Source organism: Callorhinus ursinus, unplaced genomic scaffold, assembly GCF_003265705.2.
Source record: "Callorhinus ursinus isolate GAN/ISIS: 27379988/994484 unplaced genomic scaffold, GSC_fseal_2.0 scaffold14, whole genome shotgun sequence".
Lineage (NCBI taxonomy): Eukaryota > Metazoa > Chordata > Mammalia > Carnivora > Otariidae > Callorhinus > Callorhinus ursinus.
In genome coordinates this window covers 31674747-31691398 of record NW_027397076.1, presented here as the reverse complement: position 1 = coordinate 31691398, position 16652 = coordinate 31674747, and positions in this window count along the sequence as shown.

Sequence of the window (16652 nt, the reverse complement as noted above, 5' to 3'; positions counted from 1 at the left end):
TTTGAAGACTTTCTCATCAAATCAACTGCTTTCCTCTGTGTAAAATAATATTCTTTTTAGAAGTGTGAACAATTTTGTTTTTACAATTAAAAGAAAACAATAAAGAAAAATAATTGATTTTACATATAATCCATGATAGTCAATATTCTCTTTCTAAAACTGATTAAGCCCTATTTTATATTTCATGTCAATTATTTAGGTTAAACTTATATGTAATGTTAACATATTTCATGGCTCCAGTGTTCACTTAATGTTTGCTGGTATGCACTTTTTCAACCTAAAATAATTATGTCATTATGTACGTCTATAGGACACTTAGAAGAGACAGCTCTGATCTCAAGTAGTTGAAATCCAAGCTCTAACCTCCATGAAATTTACCACATTTATAAATACTTTGGTATACTAGACAAAAGTGGCTTCGGTACATTAAAAGATTGGCTCAGTAGTGTCAAATGGTGAGACACTGCTTTATTATTAACCTGTCCCATAGGACTCGTTTCGAATTTTAAAATAATCATAGTTCTAGCAAATGTTTATTGGGCAGTTAGTATGTTTCAAGTACAGTACTCAGCACTTTATCTGTATTATCATATTTAAGCAAAAACAACTCTAAAATATAGGAAATATTATCACTGTTTTATAAAAAAAGGGATAATTATCCTGTTCACAGTGTTATAACTAGTAAGCAATGGAGCTGGTTTCCAAGCTAGATGATTGGATTCTAAGGTGCATGGGTTTAATAAGTCTGTATAGTGAAAAGAGCCCTGGAAGAACAGTACACTGGGGAGATAATTGTTTATGATGACTGCACTCTGAAGTGGTTCTAAATATCCCACCATTGAGAAACTCTTTGTCCCCTTTCTAAATGCCCATAAGGGATATAAAACTATAAACTTTACTTTGCTTTTTAAATGACTGCCCAGCAAGTGGAAAGTCTTTTTAAGTCACAAGAAGGAAATGAACTAGCTCAAAATACCTCATCAGCTTCACACAGAAGGCAAATTCTTTTGTACAAATGCATTTTGCTGTAAACAGCTCCATTATTAGCTGCTATCCTTTCCCAGCAGGTACAATGTGACACAACAATAAATTACTACTCACCCTACAACTTCTGATGAAACAATAAACATTGTTCAAAAGGCAGAAAGGCCAATTATTTTCTACTTCTTAACTGTTTGAGTAGCAACTAGACAGAAATAGATGACATGATGTCTATTATGTCTAAGGACAAAGTACAAGTAATTTAAATCTTGATGGGAAAGGCTCTATTCCAGGATTTTAGACCTAGAAGGAACCCCAGAGATTAAATTGCCCATATTCCTTAACTTGCAGGTGAAGAAATTCAGGCTCAGAAAAGTTAAGCGGCTTATTTAGGATAACACAGCAAAATCTTTAGTCATCTTTAATTTCATTCTTTTTCCCTTCAAAAATCATGTATCTGTACATGGAAGAACGTGTTTTATGTAATTGCTTATATTTTGTTGTCTGTTTTTGAAAACTTAAATATAAGGTTTTCAAAGGCAGGAGCTTTACTTATGTTGTTTACCACTCTTTGCAGTCAGGTGACCTACCATCCCGATTTGCCTGGGGCTGAGTTTCCCTGGATGCCGGGTTTTTAGTGCTAAAACTGGGAATGTCCTGGGAAAGCTGGCCTGAGTCACATATCCTATCAGGGCCTCTGCATATAGTTTCACAAGTTATGCATTTCACTCTTCCAAGAAGTGACATTAATATCAGAATTATCATAGATTTAATTATTACCAACATATTCTGAAAAATGATGGCAAACATGGCATAATCTACAAAGAGTTGCTGTTTGAACTGGGATAGTCCTGGTTCTATCTTCATTTTAAAGGGCAATTCATGTTATACTGTAGGCACTCAATTAGCATTTGTTGCCTAATATGCCTGTTAAAATTATAGCAAGACAGAAATAATATTCAGTTATGACTTCTTATGAGCAGTGGTTTTTCAAATTTGGGGCTAAATCCTTTTTGGGAGGGAAGCTGTCTTACACTTTGTAAGATCACACACATATATATAAATATGTACATATATAACCTGCATACTATGCATACATATTCATATGTATATGTAATAAAACTTTTAAGTTATAGCCATGTGGGCACTATACAGATGCATAGGCATTGTCTTAAAATGCTATTATTTTATTTGACTGACTCAGGATTGTCAAATGACAGCAATTAGAAAAAGCACCCAGAAAAAAAGAATCAAATAAAATTTTCTTGGTTTCAGGAAATAGACAGCAAATCTCTTCACTATAACAGGATCCTTTAAAAATGATTTTTAGATGAATCTCAACAGAGTGACCATCACTATAATGACTGAGGCTTGGCAGAACTATCTTCAACTCCCTTCCCTGCTGTGACAAACGACAAACCCTATACTTAGTACCTGCTTGCATTGTTGAGATGAAATTTGTCATGTCACTTCCTATGCAGCCCCTGATTGTGTTTATGGTATGGGACGGCTCTACAGAATCTTCATAGAATTGCAGTTATCAGCTATTCACCGCTATCATAAACCCCCAAATTACCGTTTGTTTGTTTTCCCCCCGCAATCATCCACTTCCAATAGTTCTTTCCACATCTTTCAATGATTACTTAGGTATTTGGTAATTTTCTTTGGACCCCAACATCCACTTTGTCCACAGCCAGACTTCTTTTTTCGTTGTTATGAGAAATGTCTTTACAAAAGCCTCTTTAATGTGTTTTTTTATAGAGGCTATTTTGTGGCTTTGTTAGCCATTCCTCTTGATCTCTTGATCAAAATTACTCCAACAAACTTGTGATAGCATATTCTGGTTTAGTTTCTCCTGCCTTACATTTTACCTGCGGGTCTATACATTCAACCTATTTAATTACTACAATATTCTTAACCCAACTCAACTGTAAACATCTAAAATATCTTTGCCTCACCTTTCAAGAAATTTCCTCAAAGTACATTTGGGGAAGGTACACTGTTTTATGCTTTTATGACTATTTTATGTATAACTTACTATTTGTTATAAGCCTCCATTTTTAAAGGGAGGCAAAATTTTCTACAAGGACTGATAGGTCTTCCTGCACAAATGAAAGAAAAGGTGAAATTAATTTTGTTTTGCTTTCTTGTTTGCTATTTGCTTCAGATTTCAGGCACTTACTAACGAAGTCAATTATATATTGTATTAACAACTCTGCTTGTAGCCAAACAGCCTTCAAGAAGCAAAAGTAAACCCTTTATAGAGAGAGGCAAGATAGTACAAAATGTAATATTATCTCTACAGGTTTTCATACATAATGCAAAGAATTTACTCACAAATCATCCCTCATAAAAGGACCAGAAAGCAAGCAAAAGTAAAAAGACAACAGAAACAGACCCTCAGAAAAATATTAGAAATTAATTACTTGTGTGAAATAAAATGACAAAACCCACACCTCATGGGTCACAGTAGCTATCAAAATAAATAAACATAATGGCCTTGGTGTCCCCAAATTACAAATATTGTTGACACTCCTCCAGTCAAGGAGAACAAAACACATTACAGTTAAACAAAGGTGAGTTTATTGGCTCCCTAAAACAAGGAAGCAAGCAAAACATTGGGTGGGGATGAGTATGGGAAGTCTCATTACAAAGGTTTTTATACACAACTGATGATTCAGTGAACACTACATGTGAAACAAATGATGTACTATATGTTGGCTAATTGAACTGAAATAAAAACAACAACAACAACTACAACAACAACAGCAAAAAAAAACCATAAAGTTTAGGACAGGTTTCTTAGAGGGTTTGGATTTTTGTTTAGTGATTTGGAGAGAGTTCAAGAAAACATAGTTTGGTTCTGAATTGGATACTGTCAGAAAAAAAGAGGTGATTATAGAATTGGGTATATTAATAATTTTGGGAAGTTGGGAAAAAGCTAAAATTGTAATTCATAGAAAAGGAGCAGTCACATTATCTGGGAGAGAGGGGGAATTTTGGTCTTTTTTGTTGTTTGACAATGTTCTTGTTTCTGTCTTTGCTAAAACATGATTATGGACTGCTGTTGTTTTGATTTGGCCTCATCCTGGTCTCAGAGTAGCCCTGTCTAACATTAATTTATTGTTTCACAAGAAAACAACATGCCCTAGCAGTCATCAGGGGCTGTTTTTTTCCCCCTCAAAACAAAAATCTGAAACATATAGCTCTGATTTGGCTGAATGTAAAGGGAATCCATATCCTAATCAATAGTACTAATACACTCAGGCAAAATTTTGTTTTCTGTTCCCCTCCATATAGCCGACTAAATGATTTGAAAGGATTTTGACCTTTATACCAATAAATACTAGGTACATGATATGCACATCTTTTAAGGCATGCTGTGCTCGCAGAAAATAAGAGGAAACAACAGCAGCAGTAACTGTAACACTCAGCTTACACCAATCATGAGTGTGGCAAAGTGGGTTTACTCTTAATATCCATTTTCTCATTTTATAGTAATAGGAGCCCAAAATGTTTAGTTGGGCACAGGTCAAAGTGACTATTACTCAGGTTTATTTTGAGGTAAATATAGCTATATGACTAAGTTTGGTCAACAAATGATAATAAAAAGTGCCATGTGTTCAAGTGTAGGGACTGTCAAGAGATATTCCCCCCCCTTACTGTTTGTCTTCCTCCCTGTGCTGTAATTTGCAGAAGGAAGCACGTGGAGACCTAAGGTAAAGACCACATATGGCAGATCAAAAGGATAGAAGGACCCAGGTCTCTGAGATATTGGAGAGCAATGCCAGTCTTAGACTCTTTACCTGGACATTTACATGATAAAAAAAAATTTCTATCTCACTGATGTCACTGCTATTTTAGTTTTTTTTGTTCTGCAGCAGAACCAAATAATTGATACAATGAACAATAAGCTTTATAAAAGCCATGATTTACTATACAAATGACGACATTAGCTGGAAACTAAGCCTCAGCTTACTCTAAGTTTAGGAGGGTGAACCTGAGATTCCGTATTAAGTCAAGACCCTAAGCAGAAGTCTGAGACTGGCAGTGTTGCCTGGCTCCTATAACAAATAAATGCTATATTCAACAGAAGGCAGCAGCCTCTGTTTAGACCCTCTGAGTTACTGTTTATTATTTTATATTCTTCATGAGGAAGAAGAGGAGAAATATTTTCAAAGTGTCCTGATATCAGGAAGAAAAACTTAAAATCTACTTTTCTGGGGGGAAGGCCACTATTATTTCATTGAAAAATCACTATATTGGCTATTTTGCATTATGTTTTATATATTAGACTCTTAGAAACTAAAGAAACTGAGAACCTAAACTTGTAAATATGAAAACCTGAGTTTAGAATATGATGGCTTCTCAGAATGTTCTGGATGTTGTGAGGGGTGATGGGGCAAGTGATAGACAGAGAAAAGGAGAGAAAATGAAAGTTGATATTTATTAAGCACCTATACTACCTAGCCCTCAGACAACTTATGTACTATAACTAATGGAAAATGACATGAGGACTACCGGAATAACAAAGTAGTAATAAATGCATATTTGGAACTGAAACTCAGGGGTCCTATATGCCTGGCCACTATGAAATATTTTTGCCAATACCCTTCCTCAACATTCCATTCTCTCTGACTTTCTACCAATTTATTTAACTCATTTTCAGCATGTAGACCTCATCCTATGTTTATTGTGGAGAAATCTCTTAGCCTAGAATAAACTTTAAAAGTTAGTATCTATCCAGATGAATGCATTATCTAAATAAGGCTGACTCTACAGTATTTAGTTCAAAAGAGAGTATATGTCAACATTTGTATTAAATGATTAATGAGCCATAAATTAATGTTAGCATATTTATGATTTTATGCCAAATAAATATTCCACTATTTCATTTATGAAACCAAACTATAGAAAATATTTCACATCACTTAGAAATGATAGAAATGATAAAAATAGTTTAATAAAGATGTTGTTTTATTATATTCCATTAATCCAGCCCACTGATCATTTTATATGTACCAAAATTTTAATCACTGTGCCTTTATGTTTTAATATTTGGTAGTGCACTTTTTAAATCTGTCCTTGTTATTTTCTTCTCTTTATTCTCCCTTTTGAATTTAACATTATTTTGACCAGATGAAAACATCTTCTTTTTTTAACTTTTGTTACATACTGTATATATATGAGAGAGAAATATTTTCATATCATTACTGAACCATATATATGTGTCTTTATTTACCTTTATATACTTTTATAGCTTGTTGCTGTAGTTTGTGTGGTGAATGTGAATACCTTTTTTCTTATTTTTTTATTGTTATGTTAATCACCATCCATTACATCATTAGTTTTGGATGTAGTGTTCCATGATTCATTGTTTGTGTATAACACCCAATGCTCCATGCAGAATGTGCCCTCTTTAATACCCATCACCAGGCTAACCCATCCCCTCACCCCCCTCCCCTCTAGAACCCTCAGTTTGTTTTTCAGAGTCCATCGTCTCTCATGGTTCGTCTCCCCCTCCGACTTACTCCCCTTCATTCTTCCCCTCCTGCTATCTTCTTCTTTTTCTTTTTTCTTAACATATGTTGCATTATTTGTTTCAGAGGTACAGATCTGTGATTCAACAGTCTTGCACAATTCACAGCGCTCACCATAGCACATACCCTACCCAGTGTCTATCACCCAGCCACCCCATCCCTCCCACCCCCTACCACTCCAGCAACCCTCAGTTTGTTTCCTGAGATTAAGAATTCCTCATATCAGTGAGGTCATATGATACATGTCTTTCTCTGTTTGACTTATTTCACTCAGCATAACACCCTCCAGCTCCATCCACATCATTGCAAATGGCAAGATCTCATTCTTTTTGATGACTGCATAATATTCCATTGTGTATATATACCACATCTTCTTTCCAGGTTGCAAGGTGTTACTAGTTATCTTTCTCCTCATATTTGTTTTCTCTCTGAATGGACAAAGATGGGAAAAAGCTGTTTTAGATGTATTTTTAAATAAGACAACCAGAAATAATTTCCCAGTGAAGAACATCTAAAAATCTTTGAATACAAGGGTATTAAATGAAGGAAGAAATATTTTTCTTATTTTTTTTTTAATGCTTGGCTGGCTTTTCAGGAAATTAACAGAAATTCTCAGAGGATACAAATACTCTAAGAGGAAATTCATACAGGCTAGTGAGCAGGAAGGTCAGCTTTTACCCTTGGGCCAGGTAGCATTGGTTATAAGGGAGCTTGGAAATGCTACTGGGGAGCTCTGTAGGCAAGAAATTAGATTATAGATTTCTCAAAAAAATTCAGCTTCCTGGGAAGGTGAATTAGAAAAAAAAAATACCATTTAGGTGATTTAGGGTGGTTTAGGGTGGCAGTGAGTGGTTTAGGGTGATAGTGGGGATCCATGTCTATCTCAGCCCTAGCTGAAGGGGAGAAGTAAAAGAAAAAGCTACTGGGAAAATCTCTAATTATATATCTTCAATTCATACCACCTAGTTGGCTAGAAAAACCAAGGTAGTAGCATATTGGTAGTGGGCAATACCTCTACGAGAGGAGAAGGAAAATCCTTTCTGGAGGAATGCATGTTACAATTGGGACTCAAAGAGTTAACTACAGGTACAGGGCAAAGTGTCATGCAATTAAAATCACCAAACACAAAGATGATTATTTGTAGCCTTAGAAACACTCAAAGCAAAGGATACAGTTGTCATTATGTAATATATATTATAAGAATATATGAGATGCGGGACTAGAATAAATGATACATTTAGGTTTCATAATTCTATAAATTCATAGTTTTTAGGGCAAATTGTGTGCAAACATAATACTCAATCATTTTCATTCATTTTTTCCTCACTTAACATTTAGCACACTGCCAAAAATATATCTGAAGAGCTCCCACCAACAGTTTAATTCAAGTTGTGCTAAATTTGGATGATATCCATCCCTTTATGATACATGATTTTTTTATTAATATCTACCAAATGTTGTATATCTGCCAGTAAAAACAGAAGGCTTTGAGAAGCATGAGCTACATGATCTCTAACACCTGTTGCAGCCTTATACTATAAAATAAATTATGGAAACATGTTTGAAACCATAAAAAAAATCAGTATAATTTTGTGGTAAGCTTTAATCTTCCATACTTGCACAGAATGAATTGCTCAAGGACATCATTTTTTTATAAGATTTTTATTTATTTGAGAGAGTGAGCAAGTGATACAGCAAGAGAGAGAGAGCACAAGCAGGAGGAGAGGGAGAAGAAAACTCTCCACTGAGCAGGGAGCCTGATGCGGGACTCGATCCCAGGACCTTGGGATCATGACCTGAGCTGAAAGCAGCTGCTTAACCGACCGAGCCACCCAGGCACCCCTCAAGGACATGATTTTTAAGGAGAGATAGATAGTAGATATATTTCTTTAGAAATATTGTCAGTTGAAACACAATAGACAAAATATTTACAAATGGTAATTACCTATCAGAACTGTAGAAGAAAGAAGAAATGATACCACAATTAACTTTCATGATAAAATTCCATGGAATTATTTTCAAAATATGCACATTGTATGTATGGCTTTCTCAAACATACATTATCACCCACATCTAAAAATAACCTAAATTGGGAGGAGCTAAGATAGTGGAGTGGTAGGAGGACCCTAGGCTTGATTGGGTCCTCAAACATAGCTAGATAAATATCAAATCATTCTGAATACCCAAGAAATCAATCAAAGACTGACAGAACAAACTACACAACCAGAGGGAGAGAATAGGCTACATCACAGAAGGTAGGAGGTGCAGAGACATGATTTGGGGGAGAAAGAGATAATGGGAACTGTAGAGGGGAGAGAGCCCTGGTCACAGAGAGAGATCAGAGAAAGTGAGTATAAGAGAGAGAGAGGAGCACAGAGATTACACAAGGAAAGCTGTTCCCCAAAGCCACTGACTGGAAAATAAGGGGGGCTGATTTTCATGAGTTTTTACAACCAGCAGGGCTCAACAACTTGAGTTTAGGAGGTCAGCAGCCTGGCTGATGTGGAGACCTAAGGGTGCAATTGCTCCCATGGAGAAGGAGGGCAGAAGGCCAGGAGCAGATGGAGTCATCTGAGGATCCCCCGGGATGCACTGAGAAAGACATTCACCCCTTCTTGGAGCACATCTGGGAGAGGTGGCATTGCTTTTCCTGGTACAAAAGAACTGGCAGGTGCCATGACCCTCCCTCGCCCCTTAGCATAGGCGCAGAGATACCTGCTGAGGATGGTTAACCTGGACACCAGCTTTTTGCTGTGTTTTACTTCAAACTCAATGCCCCAGTGCTTAGGTGAGAACTGCCCTACTGGGACAAACCTGCGTTAGTCTCAACATAGCAAGACTCTGCCCCAGAAGACCAGCACAGGTCCATTCCAAGCCAGATCCCCAAAGTTTGGAGTTTTAACACTCAACCAACCTGCCCGGGATAAAACACAGGTGCACTGTGTTGCTGGGTGGGCAGACAGCCTGGACACAGCCTGGGTGAATGCAGAAATCTGAGGGACACCTGGGACACATGAGAGAAGACTGTTCACTCTTCTGGGGTGCTTCCCGGACAGTAGTGGGCACGAACTACCCTCTCTGGGGATGAGGGAAGGGGCTGGTGCCATTTCTCTTCCCCTCCCCTCAGCATAAACTAACTTTGGAAAGCAGCACAGTGCCAAGAGTGGCAGCCTAAATAGCTTATACCAAGGCCCACCCCCTGAGTTCTGCAAGTGCTGTTTTTCTCAGGCACATGTGGCTGAGAAGCACAGAAGCAGGCCCCTCCCCCAGAAGACCAGCACAACTCCCCCCTCTACCCCCCACCATGCTCCACATCTATTGACCATAGAGTTCCACAAAACTTCAGCTCTAGTGGAAATGGCATTGGGTCTCTTTTAACAAGCAGACCAGAGTACACCTAGTTAAAATGACCACGTTCTGGTCAAAGTCCAAACAATCCCAAATGCAGGCAAAGAGAAATTCTGCAGAGGACTGAGCTTAGGGAAAAAGCAGCCAAAACACAGCAACAGAGTGCCCACACATACACCAAAGACACTTCCTGAAGTACCAGGCCCTAAACAGTATATGACCTCTCTATAAAGCCATTACTCTCAGGAGCAGGAAACACAACAGACTTTCAAAACACACAGAATATCCATTCATCTGTTGATGGACATCGTAGCTCTTTCCATAGTTTGGCTATTATGGACATTGCTGCTATAAATGACAGATGAATGGATAAAGAAGATGTGGTACACACACACACACACACACACACAATGGAATATTATGCAGCCATCAGAAGGAATGAAATCTTGCCATTTGCAACGACGTGGATGGAACTGGAGGTTATTATGCTGAGCGAAATAAGTCAATCAGAGAAAGACATGTATTATATGATCTCACTGATAGGTGGAATTCTTAATCTCAGGAAACAAACTGAGGGTTGCTAGAGTGGTGGGGGGGTGGGAGGGATGGGGTGGCTGAGTGATAGACATTGGGGGGGTATGTGCTATGGTGAGCGCTGTGAATTGTGTAAGACTGTTGAATCACAGACCTGTACCTCTGAAACAAATAATACATTATATGTTAAAAAAAAAAAAGAAGATAGCAGGAAGGAAAAAAGGAAGGGGGGGAATCAGAGGGGGAGAAAAACCATGAGAGACTATGGACTCTGAGAAACAAACTGAGGGTTCTAGAGGGGATGGGGTGGGGGATGGGTTAGCCTGGTGATGGGTATTAAAGAGGGCACGTTCTGCGTGGAGCACTGGGTGTTATGCACAATGAATCATGGAACACTACATCCAAAACTAATGATGTAATGTATGGTGATTAACATAACATAACAAAATTAAATTAAATTAAATTAAATTTAAAAAAACACACAGAATAAGATAGAGACCTAGACAAAATGCCAAAATGGAGGAATTCATTCAAAAGAAAGAATCAGAAAAGGTCACAGCCAGGGATCTAATCGAAACAGATAAAAGTAATATGCTTCATCCAGAATTTAAAGCAACAATCGTAAGGATACTAGTTGGGTTTGAGAAAAAAATAGAAGACATCAGGGAGTTCTTTACTACAGAGATAAAACACCTGAAAGTCAGGCCAAAATGAAAAATGCTATAACCCAGATGCAAAAATGACTGGGTGTAATGAACACATTACAGAGGAAAGAGTGATATAGAAGATAAAATTAGAGAAAACAATGAAGCTGAAAAGAAGAAGGAAAGAAAAATATTGGATCATGAATATAGACTTCGGGAACTCAGCCACTCCATAAGTGTAATAACATTTGTATCATAGGAGTCCCAGAAGAAGAAGGGGAAAAGACACAGAAGGTTTATTTGAGGAAATTTATAGCTGAAAATTTCCCTAATCTGGGGAAGGAAACATATCCAAATCTAGGAGGCACAGAGAATTCCTGTCAAAATCAACAGAAGCAAGCCAACACAAGACATAACATATTTAAATTTGCAAAATATAAAACTAAAGAAAAAATCCTAAAATCAGCAAGAGAAAAGAAGTCCCTAACTTAAAAGGAAAAACAAATAAGATTAGCATTAGATGTCTCCAGAGAAACTTGACAGGCTAGAAGAAAGTGGCAGTATATATTCAATGTGCTGAATGGGAAAAAATATGCAGCCAAGAATATTCTATCCAGCAAGGCTGTCATTCAGAATAATAAATAAAATCTCTAAAAAAAAAAAAAAAAGAGTTTTCCAAGCAAACAGAACCTAAAGGAGTTCATGACCACCACACCAGCCCTGAAGGAATATTAAAGGGGACTCTTCGAATGGGAGAGAAACCGAAAGTGACAAAGACTAGAAAGGAACAGAGAAAACCTCCAGAAACAAGGACAAAACAGGTAATAAAATGGCACTAAATTCATATCTATCAATAATTACTCTGAAAGTAAATGGACTAAATGCTCCAATCAAAAGACATAGGGTATCAGAATGGATTAAAAAAAAAAAAAGACCCATCTATATGCTGCTTACAAGAAACCCATTTTAGACCTAAAGACACCAGCAGATTGAAAGTGAGGGGATGGAGACCATTTATCATTCTAACAGACATCAAAAGAAAGCCAGAGTAGTCATACCTGTATCAGACAAACTAGATTTTAAACCAAAGACAATAATGAGAAATGAAGAAGGGCACTGTATCATAATAAAGGGGACTATCTGACAAGATCTAACAATTGTAAATATTTATGCCCCTAACTTGGGAGCACCCAAATATATAAAGCAATTAATAACAAACATAAAGGAACTCATTGATAATAATGATACAATAATTGTACGGGACTTAATACCCCACTTACAGCAATGGACAGATCATCTAAGCAGAAAATCAACAAGGAAACAATGGCTTTGAATGAAACACTGGACCAGATGGAATTAACAGATATATTCAGGACATTTAATCCTAAAACAGCAGAATATGCATTCTTTTCAAGTGCACATGGGACATTCTCCAGAATAGATCACATCTATCATATATAAGGCCTCAAGAAGTAAAAAAGACTGAGATCATACATGCATATTTTCTGACCACAACACTATGAAACTTAAAGTGAACCACAAGAAAACATTTGGAAAGACCACAAATACATGGAGGTTAAACAACATGCTACTAAATAATTAATGGGCCAACCAGGAAACCAAATAAGAAATGAAAAATACATGGAAGCAAATGATAAAACACAATGGTTCAAAACCACTGAGATGCAGCAAAAGCAGTCATAAGAGGGAAGTATATACCAATACAGGTGTAGCTCAAGAAGCAAGAAAAATCTGAAATATGCAACCTAAACTTCACCAAAAGGAGCTAGAAAAAGAACAGCAAATGAAGCCTAAAGCCAGCAGAAGAAGGGAAATAATAAAGATTAGAGCAGAAATAAATGATATAGAAACAAACAAAAACAGTAGAACAGATCAATAAAACCAGGAGCTGGTTCTTTGAAAGAATTAATAAAATTGATAAACCCATAGCCAGACTTATCAAAAAGGAAAGAGAAAGGACACAAATAAATAAAATCACAAATGAGAGAGGAGAGATCACAAACAACATCACAGAAATACACACAATCATAAGAGAATATTATGAAAAATTATATGTCAGCAAACTGGGCAATCTGGAAGAAATGGATGCATTCCTAGAAATATATAAACTATGAAAACTGAAACAGGAAGAAATAGAAAACTTGAACAGACCAATAACCAGCAAATAAACTGAATCAGTAATTAAAAATCTCCAACAAATAAAAGTCTAGAGCTAGATGGCTCCCCATGGGAATTCTATCAAATATGAAAGAGTTAATACCTATTTTTCTCAAACTGTTCCAAAAAATAGAAATGGAAGGAAAACTTCCAAACTCATTTTATGAGGCCAGCATTACCTTGATTCCAAAACCAGACAAAGACCCCACTAAAAAATAGAATTATAGGCCAATATCCCTGATGAACATGGATGTAAAAATTCTCACCAAAATACTAGCAAATTGAATCCAATAGTACATTAAAAGAATCATTCACCATGATCAAGTGGGATTTATTTCTGGGCTGTAGCGTGGCTCAACATTTGCAAATCAATGACCATGATACACCATATTAATAAAAGAAAGGATAAGCACCACATGATCCTCTCAATAGATGCAGAAAAAGCATTTGACAAAGTACAGCATCCATTCTTAATAAAAATTCTCAACAAAGTAGGGATAGAGGGAATATATCTCAACATCATAATGGCCATATATGAAAGACCCACAGCTAATGAAATCCTCAATAGGGAAAAACTGAGAGCTTTTCCTCTATGGTTAGGAACAAGACAGGGATGTACACTTTCACCACTGTTACTTAACATAGTGCTGAAGTCCTACCCACAGCAACCAGACAACAAAAAGTTTTCCAATTTGGCAAGAAGTCAAACTTTCACTCTTCGCAGATGACATGATATTCTATGTAGAAAACCTAAGAGACACCACAAAAAATTGCTAGAACTGATACACAAATTCAGTAAAGTTACAGGATACAAAATCAATGTACAGAAATATGTTGTATTTCTATACACCAATAGAGAAATCAAGGATTGATCCTATTTACAATTGTACCAAAGCCATAAGATACATAGGAATAAGCCTAATCCAAGATGTAAAAGATCTGTACTCTGAAAATTATAGAACACTTATGAAACAAGTTGAAGATGACACAAAGAAATGGAAAAACATCCTGTGCTCATGGATTGGGAGAAAAAAATATTGGTAAAATATCTATACTACCCAGGCAATCTACACATTTAATGCAATCCCTATTAAAATGCCACCAGCATTTTTCGCAGAGTTAGAACAAATAATCCTAAAGTTTGTATGGAACCACAAAAGACCCCAAATAGCCAAAGCAATCTTGAAAAAGAAAAGCAAAGCTGAAGGCATCACAATTCCCAACATCAAGGTATATTACAAAGCTGTGCTGATCAAAACAGTATGGTACTAGCACAAAAACAGACACATAGATAAATGGAGCAGAATAGAGAACCCAGAAATGGACCCTCAATTCTATGGTCAACTAATCTTCAACAAAGCAGGAAATAATATCCAATGGAAAAAAGTCTCTTGAAAAAATGGTGTTGGGAAAATTGGACAGCCACACGCAGAAGAATGAACCTGGACTTTTTCCTCACACCATACACAAAAATAAATTCAAAGTGGATGAAGACCTAAATGTGAGACAGAAAACCATCAAAATCCTAGAGAAGAACACAGGCAGCAACCTCTTTGACATTGGCTGTAGTAACTTCTTACTAGCTGTATCTCCTGAGGCAAGGGAAACAAAAACAAAAATGAACTATTGGGATTTCATCTGGATAAAAAGCTTGTGAAAAAAGTGAAGAAAACAATTAACAAAACTAAAAGGCAACCTTCAGAATGGGAGAAGATATTTGCAAATGATGTATCTGATAAAGGGCTGGTATCCAAAATCTATAAAGAACTTATCAAACTCAACACCCAAAAAGCAAACAATCCAGTTAAGAAATGGGCAGAATACATGAATAAACATTTTTCCAAAGAAGACATCCAGATGGATAACAGACACACGAAAAGATGCTCAACATCACTCATCATCAGGGAAATGCAAAGCAAAACTACAATAAGGTATCACCTCACACCAGTCAGAATACCTAAAATTAACAACATAGGAAACTATGGGTGTTGGCGAGGATTCAGAAAAAAGGGACCCCCTTGCAGCACTGATGGTGGGAATTTAAACTGGTGCAGCCACTCTGGAAAACAGTATGGAGTTCCTCAAAAAAGTAAAAAATAGAACTACCCTATGATCTAGCATATGCACTACTAGGTATTTACCCAAAGGATATAAAAATACTGATTTGAAGGGACACATGCACCCCGATGTTTATAGCAGCATTATCAACAATAGCCAAAGTATGGAACGAGCCCAAATGTTTACTGACTGATAAATGGATAAAGAAGATGTGGTATATATACATAATGGAATATTACTCAGTCATAAAAAAGAATGAAATCTTGCCATTTACAACGACATGAATGGAGCTAGGGAGCATTATGTTAAGCAAAATAAGTCAGTCAGAGAAAGACAAATACCATATGATTTCACTCATATGTGGAATTTAAGAAATGAAACAGATGAACTTGGGAGTAGGTGAAAGGACAAAGGCAAACCATAAAAAAGACTCTTAACTATAGAGAACAAACCGAGGGTTGCTGGAAGGGAGGTGGATGGGGAGGATAGGTTAAATGGGTGATGGGTAATAAGGAGGGCACTTGTTGTGATGAGCACTGGGTGTTGTATATAAGTGATGAATCACAAAATTCTACTACTGAAACCAATATCACACTATATTTTAACCAACTGGAATTTAAATAAAAACTTGAATAAAAAGTAAACAGAAAATAAATAAAAAATAAATAAAATAAAATAACACATTTTGCCACTAAAAAATAAAATAAAATAAAAATAAAAATAATCTAAATTTTTGGACATTTAAAAAGGAAAATGTGTTATGAAACATTTTATTGTCAATCCCCAATCTTATAGAAATAAGTAAGAAACGTTTATATTTCTCTCTCATTCACACTGGACTGAATTTAACATTCCTCTGTTCATGTCCATTAGAAATGACATACATGCATTTTTTTCCAAATCCATACTAATAATTCATTGATTAACTTTTATCAAAGGACAAAGTTCTATGTTGATGTGTGACTTCCTCTAGTGTTAGGTATTTACACTTGTCCATTCTTTTGCATTCTGCTTAATTCTTATCAGAAGGCATTCGTTATATTCACATAGTTTTCCTTCTTACTACACATTTAATAAAGTAAAAACTGATCATTTGGATTTGGAGGTTAAATGAAGCTTCTTGGATGTCTTTTTAGCAGAAATATTTTGGTTTGAGAAGTTAGCTAACTGCTAAGTTAGCAGTTCAGTGAGATAACTGTTAAATTTAGTTAGAAATACTGAAATCATCTTTTTAAATTTTAATGTTTCACTTAGAATTTGAAAAAAATTTCAAAAAAGTTTGGGGATGGCTCTTATCACAAAGTCAATGATTAGGTTTTTTCTTTTTTTAAATGGATTACATGATGGTTAGTTTTGTGTCAACTTGATT